Genomic DNA, 20703 nt, shown 5'->3' on the forward strand with positions numbered 1-20703 from the left:
AGTTTTAACTTTTGAGCAATTCCCAACAACACAACACTCGTAGCATCATCCAACGCTTCCGGGGTTGGTTCCAACATAAACTCCTCAACACTAACGCCCATTTCTGCTGTATTTCCACACAACCAAATCAAAATGAATTTTCCCCAATCAATTCAAACCAGCCTCCCGACCAATTTGTTCATATCATGGACGCAGGCCCCAATTTTGTCACGAACCCCATGATGGGAATAAAGATCTAGCAGAAATAGAAAACACTTTGGAGTCCAGTATTGCTATAAACTAGTAATATTTATTAGTAACTTCGCAATACAGTGATATAAATGTAGATAAATCAAACAGGTTAGCAATGATTTTATATATATATAAGTAAGTATATCAGTAAGTGTGGAAATATATGTATGAAAAACCAAGCTTCTTTCAGTCTAGGGCTAAAATGATACAATTTTACGATGATGAGTAAAGTTCAGTTCAGTTCAATTCATGGTATTGAGTGATGGAGAGAGAGAGAGGGAGAGATTTGAGTCTTCAGGTGAGCTGACGCCGTCGATCTTCTTGTTGTCCTTCAAAATCCTTTAAAAGTCACCGAATGTGATTTTAACAAGGGGGACCGTTTTTCTGTAGTGGAGCTATCCCCCAGGCGAGGGTGGACACATGGACAACTCCCCACCAGTCAACCCCTTTCCTCTTTTCACTGCAAGAGCGATGGATCGATCCCCCTGATCGATCCTCCAAAACCAACTTTTCCTGCAGGCACAACAATGCTCATTCAGTGTCCAGAGCATGTGTCTGAGGTCTATCATCTAACCTCCTATTTTATCTTTCCATGCTGGGTACCACCTGTCATTCAAATAACTCCTCCTTCCTCTCTCTGTGAAGAAATGCACAAGCAGGCAAACTGTCCTTGGAGAAAGTATCAACAACCTGCCGAAAATCATAACATCGAGTGTCCATTAAATAACACCGCCTTCGGTCACCATAGAAACTTACGGGCTGCTCGGTTCTGTCTCCAACTCCAACTCAGTAGAAATCCAAAGTTACTTCCAGTGCCTTAAAGTGACAGTCCAATCATTAGTCTTCATCTCTCTCTCTCTCTCTCTTTTACAAACAAGCTGGTGTTAAATAACGCTCTCTCTCTCTTTTCAAAACAACAGTTCATAGGGGTACTTCAGGATCCCGTCACAGTTTAGAGGGAGAATAAATAACATTCAGTAAATGAAGAATGTTGAAATGAGAATAACGATTTTTGATAAATCTGGTCTGGTCATCAGAGATAATAAAAGGCAGAATGCTTTCCATCCTATGAGCCAAAAGTTTTGATAAAATTTTAGCGTCAATATTAAGTAAAGAAATAGATCTGTAGGAAGAGCAATCAGTTGGATCTTTATTCTTTTTGAGAATAAGTGAAATAGAGGCGTCATAAAAAGATTGTGGCAACCTGCCTAATTTAAAGGAGTCAGAAAGGACAGAAAGTAAGTGAGGAATAAGCAAAGGAGCAAAAGCCTTGTAGAACTCTCCAGAAAATCCATCAGGACTGGGAGCCTTCCCCGAACTCAGAGAATGGACAACCTGGGCAATTTCCTCAGAAGAAAAATGTTGGTCTAACCATTTTTGATTAACCTCAGAAAATTATTCACAGCAAAATTGGCTTTAGAGGAATTGGAACTATACAGTTTAGAGTAAAATTCTCTAAAAGTATCGTTTATTTCTAATTGATCAGAAGTTTTATCACCATTCGCTTTAGAGATTTCCTTAACTTGACATTTAACTTTAAAGTTTTAAGTTGATTAGCCAAAAGTTTGTCCATTTTATCACCATGAACATAAAATTGACTTTTATCTTTTAAAAGTTGAGTTTCAACAGGGTAAGTGAAGAACAGATCATATTTAGTTTTAATTTCTACATGTCATATAAGATGGGATCAGGATCAGAAGCATATTTTTGATCTAAATGTTTCAACTGATTGGCTAAATCAGTTCTCTCCTTATTAGCTTTTTTCTTAATACTTGCTGTATAGGAAATAATTTGGCCTCTCATATAAGCCTTGAAAACATCCCAAATAATAAGGCTAGGTATGCCATCTAGCATATTCTCTTCAAAGAAAAAAGTAATTTGACTCTCTAAAAATTGTAAAAAAGCCTTATCCAATAGTAAAATTAGATTAAAACGCCAAAATCTGTTCAATCGAGAAACACCCGAAAGATTAAAAGATGAAAAAAGGGGCCATGATTTGAAATAGCAATGTCTTTATAATCACAGGATCAAACAAAGGGTATCAAATGACTATTGCCAAAAAAAAAAATCAAGCCTGGAATAGGTATGATGAACATGAGAAAAAAAGGAATATTTTCTACTTGTTGGGTGTAAAAAACACCAAACATTAATAATGTCACATTTCATTAGAAAAGATTGGATATTGGAGGCAGATCTACTAATATTCAATCATTTCGAAGATGAATGGTCTAAAATAGGATTAAGACAGCAATTAGAATCCCATCCCAAGGTTAAAGAGTACAAATTTAAGTCTGGTAAAAAAATAGTTCAAAAAAGCCGGGATCATCTATATTCAGAGCATAGAGATTAGCAAAAACCATTATAACAAACCCTCCCCCCCCCCACTGTGTCAGAAATTACATCATGTTGAACAAAAGCAACTGAATTGTCAATCAAAATCGAAGTACCTCTGGCCTTGGCTTGAAAGGAAGAATGAAAAGCTAGACCATTCCAACGTTTGAAGGAACACCCACAGTTAGATCTGCAAACATGTGTCTCTTGTAAAAAAAATAATTGAGGCATTCAATTTCTTAATATAGGTAAAAATCTTATTGCAATTCACAGGGTGGTTTAAACCTTTCACATTTAAACTGTGAAAATTAATACTGTATACTATTTAAATATGTTTAAAACAGCTGATAAAAAAGAAAAAGAAAAAAAAGCCTTCTTCCGTTCACTCCCTCTCAAAGAAAAAAATCACTCAAGAGAGGGCGAAAGCTGATCTACTGATAAATCCCACCCCCAACATCCTACTGGCAGAGCTCCAGGAGAAGAAAAGATTAGCACAGAATGAATTCCAACCTAGACTAAATAACCTTCAAAAGAACTAAAAAAATCAAAACATAATGTTTGCAAAAAATAATTACAAAGAAAACTTACTGAAGTCTATTAATTTCCTAAACAGAAAAAATAAAAACCGAGAAGAAAAAGAATTATTTTTGAAAATATATCGAAAAAAAGAATTGTTCAAAGAGAAAAGTAATAAACAAATAAACTGCACGATTGCAACACATTGATCAGTCAAACTGAGGGAACAAGATTATATGAAGCAGAAATAAACAGTTAAACTTCTGGAGTTGATAGACTAAATATTATTCAAAAGAGCTAAAGAAGAGTTCAAAACATTCTGTTGAAAAAAAATTAACTCAGCAAAGAAAATACGATAAGAACAGAAACTAATTATAAGAGTATATGAGAATTGAAGAGAGAATTGTTCAAAAAAAAGACGTACTAAACCATTAGATTGCAAACTTCCAACAACAAAGAATCGGTCAAGCTAAGGAAGCATAATTTATATGATATATTATTAAACAATTAGTCTTCTGGACTTGATTTGGCCTGAAGAAAATTGTGCACTTTCTCAATCAAATGAAACCACTTAGGAGATCCATTTTCCAAAACGATCATGAGGCGAGCAGGGTAATTTAGTGAAGGTTTATAGCCTTTGTTTTATAACTCCACCATGACCTTTTTATACTTAAAACATTCATTTAATACCTCAGGTGAATAATCTTCGACCAGCCTTATCTTATAATCTTCAAAGTTAATCATACCTAACCGACGAGACTGGTGAATTATAGAAACCTTAGTTTGGAAGTCATGAAAAGCAATTATCACAGGTCGAGGTTTTTGTTGAGAAGAGGATCTAAACACTGGGGCTTGGTGTGCCCGGTCTATTCTTGGTGGAGTATCCAAAACATCAGAAAACAAACAAGCCAACAGATTTGCAAAAAATTCTGCAGGTTGCTTGCCTTCAACCAGCTCAGGAAGACCCAAAATTCGTATATTGTTCCTTCTTGATCTATTCTCCAAAGCGACATTCTTTTGTAAAGATTCAACAATTTTCGATTGTTTATCTCCAAGCTTTTCCAATTCGTCCGTCTCAGTATCCAGTTTGGTTAAAGCATCTTCATGATCTTGAATCTGAGCAGTACGTTCCTGTAACGTTTTTTGAAAAGTCTGCAGCAGAATCTCCATTCGTTTAAACTCTGTAGTTACTTTTAAACATACATCTGAAAGTTGTTCAGACATTTCGCTCTGAGCTTTCCGAATTAACTTCGCAATAGCTTCCATAGTCACAGAAGGATCTTCTTCTTTTTTAGAAGTTTTGGCACGAGACATCATAATACTCCAAAAGTAAGTTTTCGAAGCAGATTGGATTCAGTAGTTTAAAAAGAATGGAGCCATTTGAGAAACACGTCTACTCCATGCAATGCCAGTAGGAGGAGTCCCCCCATATCCAATTTTATATGCTAGCTGCGGGGAGAATTGATAGGTGATTAACTTGGACCTTGAGAGCCTAACCACAAAGAATTGTGTGGCATTAGAGCAAATTAGTTGAACAATAGACTCCAGATCCAGAATGCCAGCAATGCCTTATTCAGATTTTCAAGTGCTTCAATGGACAAACAGTGTTTGCCACACTCCATTTATACATTCTGTTTCAGACAGTGGAAAAAGGCATAAATTATACTTTAAAACATAAGTGTTTTCCACAAACTTAAATACAAGGTCATTAAAAAGATTATCAGTGCTGTCTGATACACTTTGCCAATACCATACTAATAAAAAGTTTAGTTCTAACCATTGTTGAATTCACAGTACACTTAAACCCAGGTGCCAGCAGCAGTCAATTTCTGTTTAATTTCCCTCATATCCACCTGTATATTTTTTAAAGAATTGTTTTTATATTTAAACTGGTTATGTTATAAACTATATGTATGTTCTATTCTAATATGTGTGATACAATTAAAAGAAACTCACTGCATATTGCTGAGAAATGGCTTAGCATTTTAGCAATAAAATGTCTGCAGTTCCTTTTCATTTACTACACGTTTCTGATACAACCTCTGAAGATCAACAGGAAAGATTATTCTGAACAACACAGAATATAATTCCAGTCAACAGTTCATGAGCAAATTTAATCAGAGGTAAAGTAAATTTCTCTTTTCAACACTATGACATATTGGACATTGTACTTTGAGGTTATCTTGCATAGTTTATTTAAAAACAATCTGAGTTTTTCACACTTCAAAATTCGTAATTACAAAAGGAGAAAGCAATTCTGTTTAACAAATTTAGGCTTTGAAAGTTTGTCCCAGGCTCATTTTCATGACATCCAGACAAGCCATTTAGCCCAGCTAGTCTATGCCATTTCTCAGAGCAATCAATCCCATCAGTCTCATGCCTGCACTTATTTTCTTACAACCCATTCTCTTGCACATTACCATTAATACCTCGTCCCCTCCCCTCCATTCTCTGATCACCTACCTACACTAGGGGATATTAACTGTAGCTAATTTAACCTCACAAACACTATGTCTTTGCGATCTCGATGGAACCAGTGGATCTGGGCGAAACCCACACAAGAAGAATGTGCAAACTCCACACAAACAGAATCAAATATCGGAGTTAAACCCTGGTCACAGTGAGACAGCTGCATTACTTAAAGGAGCACCACCACCATGTTTTAATTGAAGTTCGGAAGTAAGCTATTCAAAACCCAATCAATTTTCAGATTTTCAACAGCTCCAACTACTGAACAGAAAATTACTCCACAGAAAGCCAGTTTAGCAACCTACTAACCCACCTCCTCTCTCACCTGAGAATGTCATTACACAGCAGGCACACTCCAATCTCCTGAGCACCTATCAACTTGATTGCATATCAAACAGTTAAGATTTCTCAGCTGGTGAAAGAAACTAAACCATACATACTGCTGAGACATATGAATGAACCATAATTATGGGATACTAAATAGTGGCCATGTAACAACTTTTGGTGTGAAAGTTTAATAAATTGAATTAGAATAATAATAACCATGCTTATTCAATTGAAGTGCAGGAAATTCTATAAATTTCCAACAAGTCAGAAAAATGCGTGGAGATAAAATCAGTATTGACATTTCAAATTAAGAGGTCAGATTTACATTTTCCAGTTTCCAGCATCTGCAGTGATCTACTTGAGGTATTCAAATGCCAATTTTACTACAGCAAAGCATCTCAAGTTACTTCAAAGGAATGCTGTGAAGCAAAATTTCGCCATGGGAACAAATTCCAGAATTTTATCCTTTGGCAGCTAAAGGCACATCCACCAATGTGAAACAATTAAGCTCAAAATGAACAAGCGAAAAAAAAGAAGGTAGATATTTTATAGAATTGGAGGGCTGGACACAGTTACAGAAATAGGAGGAGTGAACCTATAGAGGAAATTTAAAACAAGGATGAGAATTTTAAAATAGAGGCATTGCTAAACCCAGAGTCAACATTTTGTTTCCAGATAATATGCCTAGGGGTAGCATATAATCAAGAAAAATGGTCTAATGATCTTAATGTTTAGGAAGTAACCAATTACAAAAAAAATCTTACAATTTATTAAATAGAATCTTAGAACAATGCAGCATGGACATAGGATCTTCAGCATCATAGTCAGGGGAACAGACAGGAGATTCTGTGGCCGTGAATGGGTCACCTGAGTGGTATGTTGACTCCCTAGTGACATCTTGGATTGTGTCCACAACATTTTGGAGAAGGAGAGAAAACAGCCAGATGTCTTGATGCATATTGGTACCAATGACATAGAAAGGAAGTGAACAAAAGTAATGGGCTACACCTGAACCTGAGGGGGACCAATATTCTCACAGGCTTGTTTATTTGAGCTGTTGGGGAGGGTTTAAACTAATCTGGAAGGGGTTGGGAACTGGAGTGAAGGGACTCAGGTTAGGACGGATGGTAAAAAAGCAAAGTTAGTGTGCGGTCAGACTATCAAGAAGGTCAGGCAGATGATAGGACCAAATTGAAGCCAGCATGGTGAGTATCAGTGCATAAGGGATGCAGAATCAAAAAGGGTAGCAAATACAGGACTCAAAGTGTTATATCTCAATGCCTGGAGTGTAAGAGATAAGGTGGATGATCTTGTTGCACTGTTACAGATCGTCAAATATGACGTTGTGGCCATCACTGAACTGTGGCTGAAGGACGGTTGTAGTTAGGAGCTGAATGTCCAAGGTTACGTGTTGTATCGGAGGGTTAGGAAGGTAGGCAGAGGGGGTGATGTGGCTCTACTGGTAAAGAATGGCATCAAATCAGTAGAAAGATGTGACATAGGATTGAAAGATGTTGAACCCTTGTAGATTGAGTTAAGAAACTGCAAGGACAAAGGGACGTTATACAGGCCTCCCAACAGTGGCTGGGAGTTGGACCACAGGTTACAACAGGAAATAGAAAAGGCATGTCAAAAGGGATATGATAGTCATGGGAGAATCAAACATGCAGGTCAATTGGGAAAATCAGGTGGGAAATGGATCTCAAGAGAGTGAGCTGTTGAATGCCTACAAGATGGCTTTTTAGAACAGTTTGTCATTGAGCCTACTAGGGGATCAGCTATACTGGATTGGGTGTTATGTAATGAACCAGAGATGATTAGGGTGCCTCAGGTAAAAGAACCCTTAGAAGACAGTGATCACAGTATAATTGAGTTCAACTTGAAATTTGATAGGGAGAAAGTAAAGTCTGATGTAGCAGTATTTCGGTGGAGTAAAGAGAGATTTCCAGGAGTTAGGAAGGAAGCTGAGAAGCAGGACCTCCAGGGTAGTAATCTCGGGATTGCTACCTGTGCCACGTGCTAACAAAGGCAAGAATAGTAGGATCAGGCAGATGAATGCGTGGCTGACAGTCTGGTGCAGGGGGCAGGGCTTCAGATTCTTGGATCATTGGGATCTCTTCTGGGGGAAGTATGACCTGTTCAAAAAGGACAGGTTACACCTGAACCCGAAGGGGACCAATATCCTGGCAGGAAAGTTTAATAGAGCTGTTAGGGAGGGTTTAAACTAATTTGGCAGGGGGATGGGAACCGGAATGACAGAGCGGAGGAAGGGGAAAACAGAAATCAATCTAAGATAGTGAGCCGTAAAGATGTCAGGAAAGACAGGCAGGTGATGGCACAAACTTGTAGCCATTGGGATGAGTTGCAGTACAATAAAGTTGCAGTGAAATCAAGGAGAAAAGTACCAAATACTGGTCTTAAGGTGTTGTACTTAAATGCACGCAGCATAAGGAATAAGGTGGATGATCTTGTTGTACAGCTACAGATTGGCAGGTATGATATTGTGGCCATCACTGAGACATGGCTAAAGGGTGCATGTCTCTGGGAGCTGAACGTCCAAGGATACACGGTGTATCGGAAGGATACGAAGGTAGGCAGAGGGGGAGGTGTGGCCTTATTGGTAAGAAATGATATTAAATCATTAGAAAGAGGTGATATAGGATCGGAAGGTGCAGAATCTTTATGGGTTGAGTTAAGAAGTAGCAGGGGTAAAAGGACCCTGATGGCAGTTATTTATAGGCCTCCAAACAGCTGCAGTGATGTGGACTACAAATTACAACTGGAAATAGAAAAGGCTTGTCAGAAGGGCAGTGTTATGATAATTGTGGGGGATTTTAACATGCGAGTGGATTGGGAAAATCAGGTCAGCACTAGATCTCAAGAGAGAGAATTTGTAGAATGTCTGCGAGATGGCTTTTTAGAACAGCTTGTTGTTGAGCCTATTAGGGGATCGGCTGTACTGGATTGGGTATTGTGTAATGAACCAGAGGTGATTAGAGAGATTGAGGTGAAGGAACCCTTAGGAGGCAGTGATCATAACATGATTGAGTTCGCTGTGAAATTTGAAAAAGAGAAGCCGAAATCTGATGTGTCGGTATTTCAGTGGAGTAAAGGAAATTACAGTGGCATGAGAGAGGAACTGGCCAAAGTTGGCTGGAAAGGGACACTGGTGGGAAAGACAGCAGAGCAGCAGTGGCTGGAGTTTATGCGAGAAGTGAGGAAGGTGCAAGACAAGTATATTCCAAAAAAGAAGAAATTTTCGAATGGAAAAAGGATGCAACCGTGTTTGACAAGAGAAGTCAAAGCCAAAGTTAAAGCAAAGGAGAGGGCATACAAGGAAGCAAAAATTAGTTGGAAGACAGAGGATTGGGTAGTTTTTAAAAGCTTACAAAAGGAAACTAAGAAGGTCATTAAGAGGGAAAAGATTAACTATGAAAGGAAGCTAGCAAATAATATCAAAGAGGATACTAAAAGCTTTTTCAAGTATATAAAGAGTAAAAGACAGGTGAGAGTAGATATAGGATTGATAAAAAATGATGCTGGAGAAATTGTAATGGGAGATGAGGAGATGGCAGAGGAACTGAACGAATATTTTGCATCAGTCTTCACCGAGGAAGACATCAGCAGTATACCAGACACTCAAGGGTGGCAGGGAAGAGAAGTGTGCACAGTCACAATTACAACAGAGAAAGTACTCAGGAAGCTGAATAGTCTAAAGGTAGATAAATCTCCTAGACCAGATGGAATGCCCCCTCGTGTTCTGAAGCAAGTAGCTGTGGAGATTGCAGAGGCATTGGCGATGATCTTTCAAAAGTCGATAGATTCTGGCATGGTCCAGAGGACTGGAAGTTTGCAAATGTCACTTTGCTATTTAAGAAGGGGGCAAGGAAGCAAAAAGGAAACTATAGACCTGTTAGCTTGACATCGGTGGTTGGGAAGTTGTTGGAGTCGATTGTCAAGGATGAGATTACAGAGTACCTGAAGGCATATGACAAGATAGGCAGAACTCAGCATGGATTCCTTAAAGGAAAATCCTGCCTGACAAACCTATTACAACTTTTTGAGGAAATTACCAGTAGGCTAGGCAAGGGAGATGCAGTGGATGTTGTATATTTGGATTTTCAGAAGGCCTTTGACAAGGTGCCACACATGAGGCTACTTAACAAGATAAGAGCCCATGGAATTATGGGAAAGTTATATATGTGGATAGAGCATTGGCTGATTGGCAGGAAACAGAGAGTGGGAATAAAGGGATCCTATTCTGGTTGGCTGCCGGTTAACAGTGGTGTTCCACAGGGATCAGTGTTGGGGCCGCTTTTTTTTACATTGTACATCAACGATTTGGATTATGGAATAGATGGCTTTGAGGCTAAGTTTGCTGACGATACAAAGATAAGTGGAGGGGCCGGTAGTGCTGAGGAAACGGAGGGTCTGCAGAGAGACTTGGATAGATTGGAAGAATGGACAAAGAAGTGGCAAATGAAATACAATGTTGGAAAGTGTATGGTTATGCACTTTGGCAGAAGAAATAAACGGGCAGACTATTATTTAAATAGGGAAAGAATTCAAAGTTCTGAGATGCAATGGGACTTGGGAGTCCTCGTACAGGATACCCTTAAGGTTAACCTTCAGGTTGAGTCGGTAGTGAAGAAGGCGAATGCAATGTTGGCATTCATTTCTAGAGGAATAGAGTATAGGAGCAGGGATGTGATGTTGAGGCTTTATAAGGTGCTAGTGAGACCTCACTTGGATTACTGTGGGCAGTTTTGGTCTCCTTAGTTAAGAAAGGATGTGCTGACGCTGGAGAGGGTACAGAGAAGATTCACTAGAATGATTCCGGGAATGAGAGGGTTAACATATGAGGAACCTTTGTCCACTCTTGGACTGTATTCCTTGGAGTTTAGAAAATTGAGGGGAAACCTCATAGAAACATTTCGAATGTTGAAAGGCATGGACAGAGTGGATGTGGCAAAGTTGTTTCCCATGATGGGGGAAGTCTAGTACGAGTGGGCATGACTTAAGGATTGAAGGGCGCCCATTCAGAACAGAAATGCGAAGAAATTTTTTTAGTCAGAGGGTGGTGAATCTATGGAATTTGTTGCCATGGGCAGCAGTGGAGGCCAAGTCATTGGGTGTATTTAAGGCAGAGATTGATAGGTATCTGAGTAGCCAGGGCATCAAAGGTTATGGTGAGAAGGCGGGGGAATGGGACTAAATGGGAGAATGGATCAGCTCATGATAAAATGGTGGAGCAGACTCGATGGGCCTAATGGCCAACTTCTGCTCCTTTGTCTTATGGTCTTATGGTCTTATGGAGTAAAGGAAATTTCAGTGCTATGAAAGGAGATGGTCAGAGTAAATTGGTAGGAGCTGCTGGCAGGGATGACAGCAGAGCAGCAATGGCATCCGTTTCTGCGAAAATGAGGGAAGTTGAGGATAGATGTATTCCAAAAACAAAGAAATACTCAAATGGCAAAATAAAACAACTGTGGTTGACAATGGAAGTCAAAGTTAATGTAAAAGAAAAAGAGAGGGCACGCAACAAAGCAAAAATTAGTGGGAAGACAGAGGATTTGGAAGCTTTTAAAACCCTTCAGAGAGCAACTAAAAGAGTCATAGGAGGGAAAAGGTGAAATATGAAAGCAAGCCAGCAAACAATATCAAAGTGGATTGTAAAGGCTTTTTCAAGTATGTAAAAAATAAAAGAGACATGAGAGTGGATATAGGACTGCTAGAAAATGAGGCCGGAGAAATAATAATGGGGGACAAAGAGATGGCAAATGAACTAAGTGAGTATTCTGCATCAGTTTTCACTATGGAAGACACTAGCAATTTGCCAGGTGTTGTAGTGTGTGAGGAAAGAGAAGTGGGTACAGTTACTATCTCAAAAAGCTGGAAGACCTAAGTCACCCAGGCCAGATGAACTGCACCCTAGGGTTCTGAAAGAGATAGCGGTAGCGATTGTGGAAGCATTAGTAATGATCTTTCAAAAATGATTGGCATGGTGCCAGAGGACTGGAAAATCGCAAGTATCACTCTGCTCTTTAAGAAAGGATGAAGGCAACAGAAAGGAAATTATAGACCAGTTAGCCTGACCGCAGTGGTTGGTATGATGTTAGAGTCAATTGTTAAGGATGAGGTTATGGAGTACTTGGTGACACAGGACAAGATAGGACAAAGTCAGCATAGTTCCCTTAAGGGAAATTCTTGCCTGACGAACCTGTTGGAATTCTTTGAGGAGATTACAAGTAGGATAGATAAAGGGGATGCAGTAGATGTTGTATATTTCAACTTTCATAAGGCCTTTGACAAGGTGCCACACATGAGGCTGCTTACCAAGTTAAAAGCCCATTGTATCACAAGAAAGTTATTGGCATGGTTAGAGCATTGGCTGATTGGTAGGAGGCAGCAAGTGGGAATAAAATGATCCTTTTCAGGTTGGCCGCCAGTGACAAGTGGTGTTCCGCAGGGGTCAGTGTTGGGCCACCTCTTTTTATGCTGTATATCAATGATTTAGATAATGGAATCGATGGCTTTGTTGCCAAGTTTGCAGATGATATGAAGATTGGTGGAGGGGCAGGTAGTGTTGAGGAAACAAGTAGGATGCAGAAGAATTTAGACAGATTAGGAGAATGGGCAAAAAAGTTGCAAATGAAATACAATGTTGAAAAATGCATGGTCATGCACTTTGGTAGTAGAGATGAATGTGCAGACTATTTTCTAAATGGGGAGAAAATCCAAAAATCTGAGATGCAAAGGAACCTGGGAGTCCTTGTGCAGAAACCCTAAAGGGCATCTTGCAGGTGGAATCAGTGGTGAGGAAGGCAAATGTAATGTTAGCATTCATTTCAAGAGGTCTAGAATACAAGAGCAGGGATGTGATGCTGAGGCTTCACCTTGAGCATTGTGAACAGTTTTCAGCTCATCATCTAAGAAAAGATGTGCTGGCATTGAAGAGGGTCCATAGGAGGTTCACAAGGATGATTCTGGGAATGAAAAGGTTAACATATGGGGAGTGTTTGATGGCTTTGGGTCTGTACTCACTGGAATTTAGAAGAATGAGGGGTGGTCTCATTGAAACCTTTTGAATGTTGAAAGGCCTAGACAGAATAGATGTGGAAAGGATGTTCTCCCTGGTGGGGGAGTCTAGAACAAGAGGGCACAGCCTCAGGAGAGAGGGGCGTCCATTTAAAACAGAGATGCAGAGAAATTTCTTTGGTCAGAGGGTGGCGAATTTGTGGAACTTATTACCACAGGCAGCTGTGGGGGCCAGGTCATTGGCTGTATTTAAGGCGGAGCTTGATATGTTCTTGATTGGACAGGGCATCAAAGGTTACGGGCATAAGGCTGAGGAGTGGGGCTGAGGAGGAGGAGAAAGGATCAGCCATGATTGAATGGTGGAGCAGACTCGATGGGCCAAGTGGCCTAATTCTGCTCCAATGTCTTATAGTCTTATGGTTTGAGAAATCGATGCTCATGCCCTCAGGTTGGAGGCTACCCAAACGGAATATAAGGTATTGTTCCTTCAACCTGACTATGGCCTCATCACGACAGTAGAGGAGGCCATGGATTGAAATATCGAAATGGGAATGGGAAGTATAATTAAAATGGGTGGCCATTGAAGATCCCACTTCTTCTGGCGTACGGAGCGTAGGTGCTTGGTGAAGTGTTCTCCCAATCTACACCAGGTCTCACCGGTATACAGGAGGCCACACTGGGAGCACCAGACACAGTATATCTGTATGACCCCAACAGACTCACAGGTAAAGTATTGCCTCACCTGGAAGGACTGTTTGAGGCCCTGAATGGTAGTGAGGGAGGAGGTGTAGGGGCAAGTGTAGCACCTGTTCCACTTGCCAGGAGGAAGATTAGTGGGAGGGACAAATGGATAAGGGAGTCGTGTAGGAAGTGATCCCTGTGGAAAGTAGAAAGTTGGGGTGGGGGGGGGAAAGACGTGCTTGGTGGTGGGATCCTGTTGGAGGTGACGGAAGTTTCAGAGAATTATGCGTTGGATGCGGAGGCTGATGGGGTGGTAGGTGAAGACAAGAGGTACTTTATCCCTGGCAGATTGGTGGGAGGATGGGATGAGAGCAGACGTGCATGAAATTGACGTAATTGGGGCAGCATTGTTGGTGGAGGAAGAGAAACCCCTTTCTTTGAAGAAGGAGGATATCCCCTTCATTCTGGAATGAAAATCCCAGTTTGGCAAAAGAATAAACCAGGGAAGGTAGTGCACCCGTGACAAGGAAATAAGTGACAAGGGAAATTAGGGATAGTATCAATTCCAAAGAAGAAGCATACAAATTAAAAGTGGCTCGCCTGAGGACTGGGAGAAATTCAGAGTCCAGCAGAGGAGGACAAGGGGCTTAATTAGGAAAGGGAAAAAAGATTATGAGAGAAAAAAGGCAGGGAACATAAAAACTGACTGTAAAAGCTTTTATAGGTATGTGAAAAGAAAAAGATTGGTTAAGACAAATGTAGGTCCCCTACAGACAGAAACAGGTGAATTGATTATGGGGAACAAGGACATGGCAGACCAATTGAATAACTACTTTGGTTCTGTCTTCACTAAGGAGGACATAAATAATCTTCCGGAAATAGTATGGGACAGAGGGTCCAGTGAGATGGAGGAACTGAGGGAAATACATGTTAGTAGGGAAGTGGTGTTAGGTAAATTGAAGGGATTAAAGGCAGATAAATCCCCAGGGCCAGATGGTCTGCATCCCAGAGTGCTTAAGGAAGTAGCCCAAGAAATAGTGGATGCATTAGTGATAACTTTTCAAAACTCGTTAGATTCTGGACTAGTTCCTGAGGATTGGAGGGTGGCTAATGTAACCCCACTTTTTAAAAAAGGAGGGAGAGAGAAACCAGGGAATTATAAACCGGTTAGCCTAACATCAGGTGGTGGGGAAAATGCTGGAGTCAGTTATCAAAGATGTGATAACAGCACATTTGGAAAGTGGTGAAATCATCGGACAAAGTCAGCATGGATTTGTGAAAGGAAAATCATGTCTGACGAATCTCATAGAATTTTTTGAGGATGTAACTAGTAGAGTGGATAGGGGAGAACCAGTGGATGTGGTATATTTGGATTTTCAAAAGGCTTTTGACAAGGTCCCACACAGGAGATTAGTGTGCAAACTTAAAGCACACGGTATTGGGGGTAAGGTATTGATGTGGATAGAGAATTGGTTAGCAGACAGGAAGCAAAGAGTGCGAATAAACGGGACCTTTTCTGAATGGCAGGCAGTGACTAGTGGGGTACCGCAAGGCTCAGTGCTGGGACCCCAGTTGTTTACAATATATATTAATGACTTAGACGAGGGAATTAAAAGCAGCATCTCCAAGTTTGCGGATGACACGAAGCTGGGTGGCAGTGTTACCTGTGAGGAGGATGCTAAGAGGATGCAGGGTGACTTGGATAGGTTGGGTGAGTGGGCAAATTCATGGCAGATGCAATTTAATGTGGATAAATGTGAGGTTATCCACTTTGGTGGCAAAAACAGGAAAACAGATTATTATCTGAATGGTGGCTGATTAGGAAAAGGGAGGGTGGGTGCAACGAGACCTGGGTGTCATTATGCACCAGTCATTGAAAGTGGGCATGCAGGTACAGCAGGCAGTGAAAAAGGCGAATGGTATGCTGGCATTCATAGCAAGAGGATTCAAATACAGGAGTAGGGAGGTACTACTGCAGTTGTACAAGGCCTTGGTGAGACCACACCTGGATATTGTGTGCAGTTTTGGTCCCCTAATCTGAGGAAAGACATCCTTGCCATAGCGGGAGTACAAAGAAGGTTCACCAGATTGATTCCTGGGGTGGCAGGACTTTCATATGATGAAAGACTGGATCGACTAGGCTTATACTCATTGGAATTTAGAAGATTGAGGGGGGATCTGATTGAAACGTATAAAATCCTAAAGGGATTGGACAGGCTAGATGCAGGAAGATTGTTCCCGATGTTGGGGAAGTCCAGAACGAGGGGTTACAGTTTGAGGGTAAAGGGGAAGCCTTTTAGAACCGAGATTAGGAAAAACTTCTTCACACAGAGAGTGGCGAATCTGTGGAATTCTCTGCCACAGTAAACAGTTGAGGCCAGTTCATTGGCTATATTTAAGAGGGAGTTAGATATGGCCCTTGTGGCTAAAGGGATCAGGGGGTATGGAGGGAAGGCTGGTACAGGGTTCTGAGTTGGATGATCAGCTATGATCATACTGAATGGCGGTGCAGGTTCGAAGGGCCAAATGGCCTAATCCTGCACCTATTTTCTATGTTTCTATGAAAAGCCTCATCCTGAGAGCAGATGCAGTGTAGGCTGTTACGTACCCCGTAACTGGGTTGCCAAACCAGCAGAAATGGAATGCTCGTTGGAGTCTGGATTACTAGGAACTCATAAAGTTTTATTAAAGAAATAAGTAATACAGTTCTCTAATCGTAAGGATATAAATGTAACAGGTTAGCAATGATAATACACACATATACACAGAACTAGGGTAATAGGAATCAACCAAGCTCTATCGCAGTCTGGAGGTAAAATGATCAGTCTTAAGTGAAGCAGAGTTCTGTTCAGTTTAGTGCAGTTCGAAGTAATCGCTGTTGTCGTACCGTTGGAGAGAGAGAGTGGGAGATGCAATTGGTTTCAGGCAGACCTATTGATGTCTTCGCAGTTGGTTTCGGGCCGGCCTTTTGATGTCTTCTAATCCCGCTGTGGTCTCTGACTGTGACCCCTCCGTTCCGGATACGATCGTTCTTCCATGGTGAACCCAGCACCCAGGCAAGGGCGGACACATACTCCAGGTTCCCACCAATTGTACCTTTACACACTGTGAGCCTCTGACCAATTCCCACGAACTGGTCCTCCAAACGCCCACCACTTGTGGGGACACACTGCTCTTTCCAAGGTCTCGTGGCATGTGTGTCGTGCCTTAGCAAACCTGCTCTTTTTATCCCCCTGCTGGGGTATCACCTGTCCCTCAAACTTCAAACAGTTCAGGTTCAAAACAACCGGTCTGTCAATATCTGAATTGTGTTTCTTTCTCGTTAATCTCTCCCTTCTCTCTTATTAGCATTTTGAATGTTTCTCCATTGTCTTCCGTTATCTCTCTCATTAGCATCATCCATCCGGTAACTCGGCTTGGCGTCACACATGACAAGGCGAAAGAATTTAGAGAAGGGGGTGGCATTTTTACAAGTAACAGGGTCGGAAGAGTTATAGTCCAGGTAGCTGTGAGAGTTTTTGCGTTTGTAATAGACATCAATAGACAAGCTGTCTCAGAGATAGGGACAGTGATATTGAGAAAAGGGAGGGAGGTGTCAGAAATGGACCAGGTAAATTTGAGGGCAGAGTGGAAGCTGGAGGCAAAGTTGATGAAGTTGACGAGTTACTTTACTTTACTTTGATACTAGAGCGAACGATCATCATAGTGATATTTGGTTCTGCGCCTTGCTCTCTCTGGAGTACAAATCAATAGTAAATATTAAAAATTTAAATTCTAAATCATAAATAGAAAATAGAAAAGGGAAAGTAAGGTAGTGCAAAAAAACCAAGAGGCAGGTCCGGATATTTGGAAGGTACGGCCCAGATCCGGGTCAGGATCCGTTCAGCAGACTTATCTCAGTTGGAAAGAAGCTGTTCCCAAATCTGGCCGTGTGAGTCTTCAAGCTCCTGAGCCTTCTCCTGGAGGGAAGAGGGACAAAAAGTGTGTTGGCTGGGTGGGTCGTGTCCTTGATTACCCTGGCAGCACTGCTCCGACAGCGTGCAGTTTAAAGTGAGTCCAAGGATGGAAGATTGGTTTGTGTGATGTGCTGCGCTGTGTTCACGATCTTCTGCAGCTTCTTTCGGTCTTGGACAGGACAACTTTCATACCAGGTTGTGATGCGCCCTAGAAGAATGCTTTCTACGGTGCATCTATAAAAATTAGTGAGGGTTTTAGGGGACAGTTCAAATTTCTTTAGTTTTCTCAGGAAATAAAGGTGCTGGTGGGCCTTCTTGGCAGTGAACTCTGCTTGGCTTCAGCATGGGTGGAGGATTTAGCAACAATGCAGTCGTCGATGTAGCCTAGGAAAAGGTGGGAGACAGACTTCAAACATAAATTGTTCCATGTAGCTGACAAAAAGGCCTTTTCTATTTCCCTTTGAAATTTATATCCCACATCATGGCTACTGTTCGGAGGCCTGCGTATAACTCCCATCAGGATCTTTTAACCTTTACAGTTTCTTAACTGTACCCACAGGTATTCTCATCATCCAATCCTGTCACCTCTTTCTAAAGATTTGATTTAATTTTTTTTATCTACAGAGCCACCTCACCCTCTCTGCTCTCCTACCTGTCCTTTTGATAGTGTATCCTTGGATGTTGAGCTGCTAATTATGATCTTCTTTCAGCCACGGCCCAGTGATGCCCACAACATCATACCTGCCAATCTCTAACTGTGCTACAAGATCATCTACTTTATTCCATGTACTGTATGCATTCAAATATCACACCTTCAGTCTTGTATTCATCATCCTTTTAAATTTTGCCCCCATGTTACACCTACTGACTGCAATTTTTCCGTCTTTCCTCACAGTCTCACTACACACTGCATCTACTTGTATATCAACTGCCCCATCCTCAGCTATATCACTCCGATTCCCATCCCCCTGCCAACGTAGTTCAAACCCTCCCTAACAGCTCAAGCAAACCTGCCCACAAGGATATTGGTCCTCCTCAGGTTCAGATGCAACCTATCCCTTTTCTACAGGTCATACCTTCCCCAGAAGAGATCCTAATGATGCAGAAATCTGATACACTGCCCCCTGCCCGATTCTTCAGCCACTCATTCATCTATTCCTGCCCTGACTATCATGTGGCACTGGGAGAAATCCAAAGTCCTGCTTTTCAGCCTCTTCGTTAACTCTCTATACTCACTGTGCAGAACCTCTTCCCCTTTTCTATCTATGTCATTTTTGCAATGTGCACCATGATATCTGGCTGCTCACTCTCCATCTTGAGAATCTTCTGCAGCCACTCTGAGAATTCCTGGATCCCAGCACTTGGAAGGCAACACACCAATCTGGAGTCTGCTATCCCTAACTATCACACTTCCTTTTACTATCGCTCTGCCTGACTTTACCCTTCCCAGCTGTGCCTCAGAGCTGGCCATGGTGCCACTGGACTGGCTACTGCTGCTGTGCTCTGATAGGTCATCAACCACCCCCCCAACCCCCTACTCAGTAGTATCCAAAAGGATATACTCGTTGCTGAGGGGAATGGCACAGGGAAACCCTGCACTGACTGCTTACTCTTCATGGTGGTCACCCATCTTCTCTCTGAAGCCTGCACTCTGAGATCAATCACCTCAGTAACTGTCTCATTAATGAAGCTTTTAGCCTTCTGGTTGGTCCTAAGTATCGATGTCCAGCTCCACTTCCTTGACCTTTTCAGGCAGGAGCTGAAGTTGAATGCACTTCCTGTAGATGTAGTCATCAAGGCCACAGGTACTCTGAAATCCCACATCTCACAGGTGGAGCATTCTGCTGCCTGTACTACCATCCTGCCTACACTTATTATACGGCTAACTTCTCAAAATCAAGTTCTAGTCTGCTCCCATTTTTGTCCAAGCCTGCTGAGTCAAAGGCTGACCATTTAACATTGGCCCACTCCAACTATGGCCACTCCACTTAAACTTCTTAAACTCAGACTTCCTGTTTAAGATGGCACTGGTGAAGCACAATGACCACTTTCTGGTAGCAAACAAAGCTGTAAATTACTGTATTAATCACACTTTTTCTTTGGATACGATCACTGCAATCAATAGCTTTAAACTTCACTTACGAAGTTGAGCTTTTGAACCGCCTGTACAACCTGGCATTTTTACAATGTGGACTGAAGTCTGGAACATGCAGGACTATTGCAGCGTAGTGTGTTTGGGCTGAATCGAAGCGGCAGGACCCAGGCCCAAGAGTAGAGAATGAGCCATGATGGAATGGCGGAGCAGACTCAAAGGGCAGAGTGGCCAAATTCAACTCCTATGTCTCATGGTCTAAAATTATTGACCTTGTGAATCTATGTTATACCTTACCTATACCTCTATAAATGTTAAACACTTCTATAAGGTCACCCTTCATTCCCCTACATTCCAAGCAATAAAGATCAAGCCTAGCCAGCCTCTCTCTAGAACTCAGGCCTTCTAGTCCTGCCAATATCCTTGTAAATTTTCTCTGCATTCTTACCAGTTTAACCATGTCTTTTCTATAAAAAGGCAAACAAAATTGTCCTTAGTACTCTAACAGTTTATACAACTGGAATATAATTTCCCAACATTCAACTCAATGACCTGTTGCTGTATACTCAGTGTTGAAGGCTAGCATGTTAAGTGCCTTTTTCACCACCCTGTCTGCTTGCAAAAATGCCAAGAGAAGGTGGGAACATGTACTCCTAGGTACCTCTGTTCTATTACACTCAACAGTGCCTTAGCATTCATATTACAAGTCCTAACCCTACACTGGTTTGACTTTCCAAAATGCATCACCTTACACAAATGAATCAAAATCCATTTGCCACCCCTTGGCTCAGTTCCCAAACTGACCAATGTTCCCCTATAGTCTATAATAACATTCTTCACTATTAACAACACCATCTAATTTCATGTCATCCACAAACTTTATGATTAAGCCTTGTGCATTCACATCCAAATCATTTATACAAATAACAAAGGTCCCAACATCAACCCCCGTGGCACACCACCAGTCATTAGTCTCTATTCCAAGAAACAATGTAATAAACATAAGTGATAACAAATTAGAGATCCAATCATGCACCAGTAAAGCTAGGTGGATATGGCTAC

Source organism: Mobula birostris, chromosome X, assembly GCF_030028105.1.
Source record: "Mobula birostris isolate sMobBir1 chromosome X, sMobBir1.hap1, whole genome shotgun sequence".
NCBI classification, from domain to species: Eukaryota; Metazoa; Chordata; class Chondrichthyes; order Myliobatiformes; family Myliobatidae; genus Mobula; species Mobula birostris.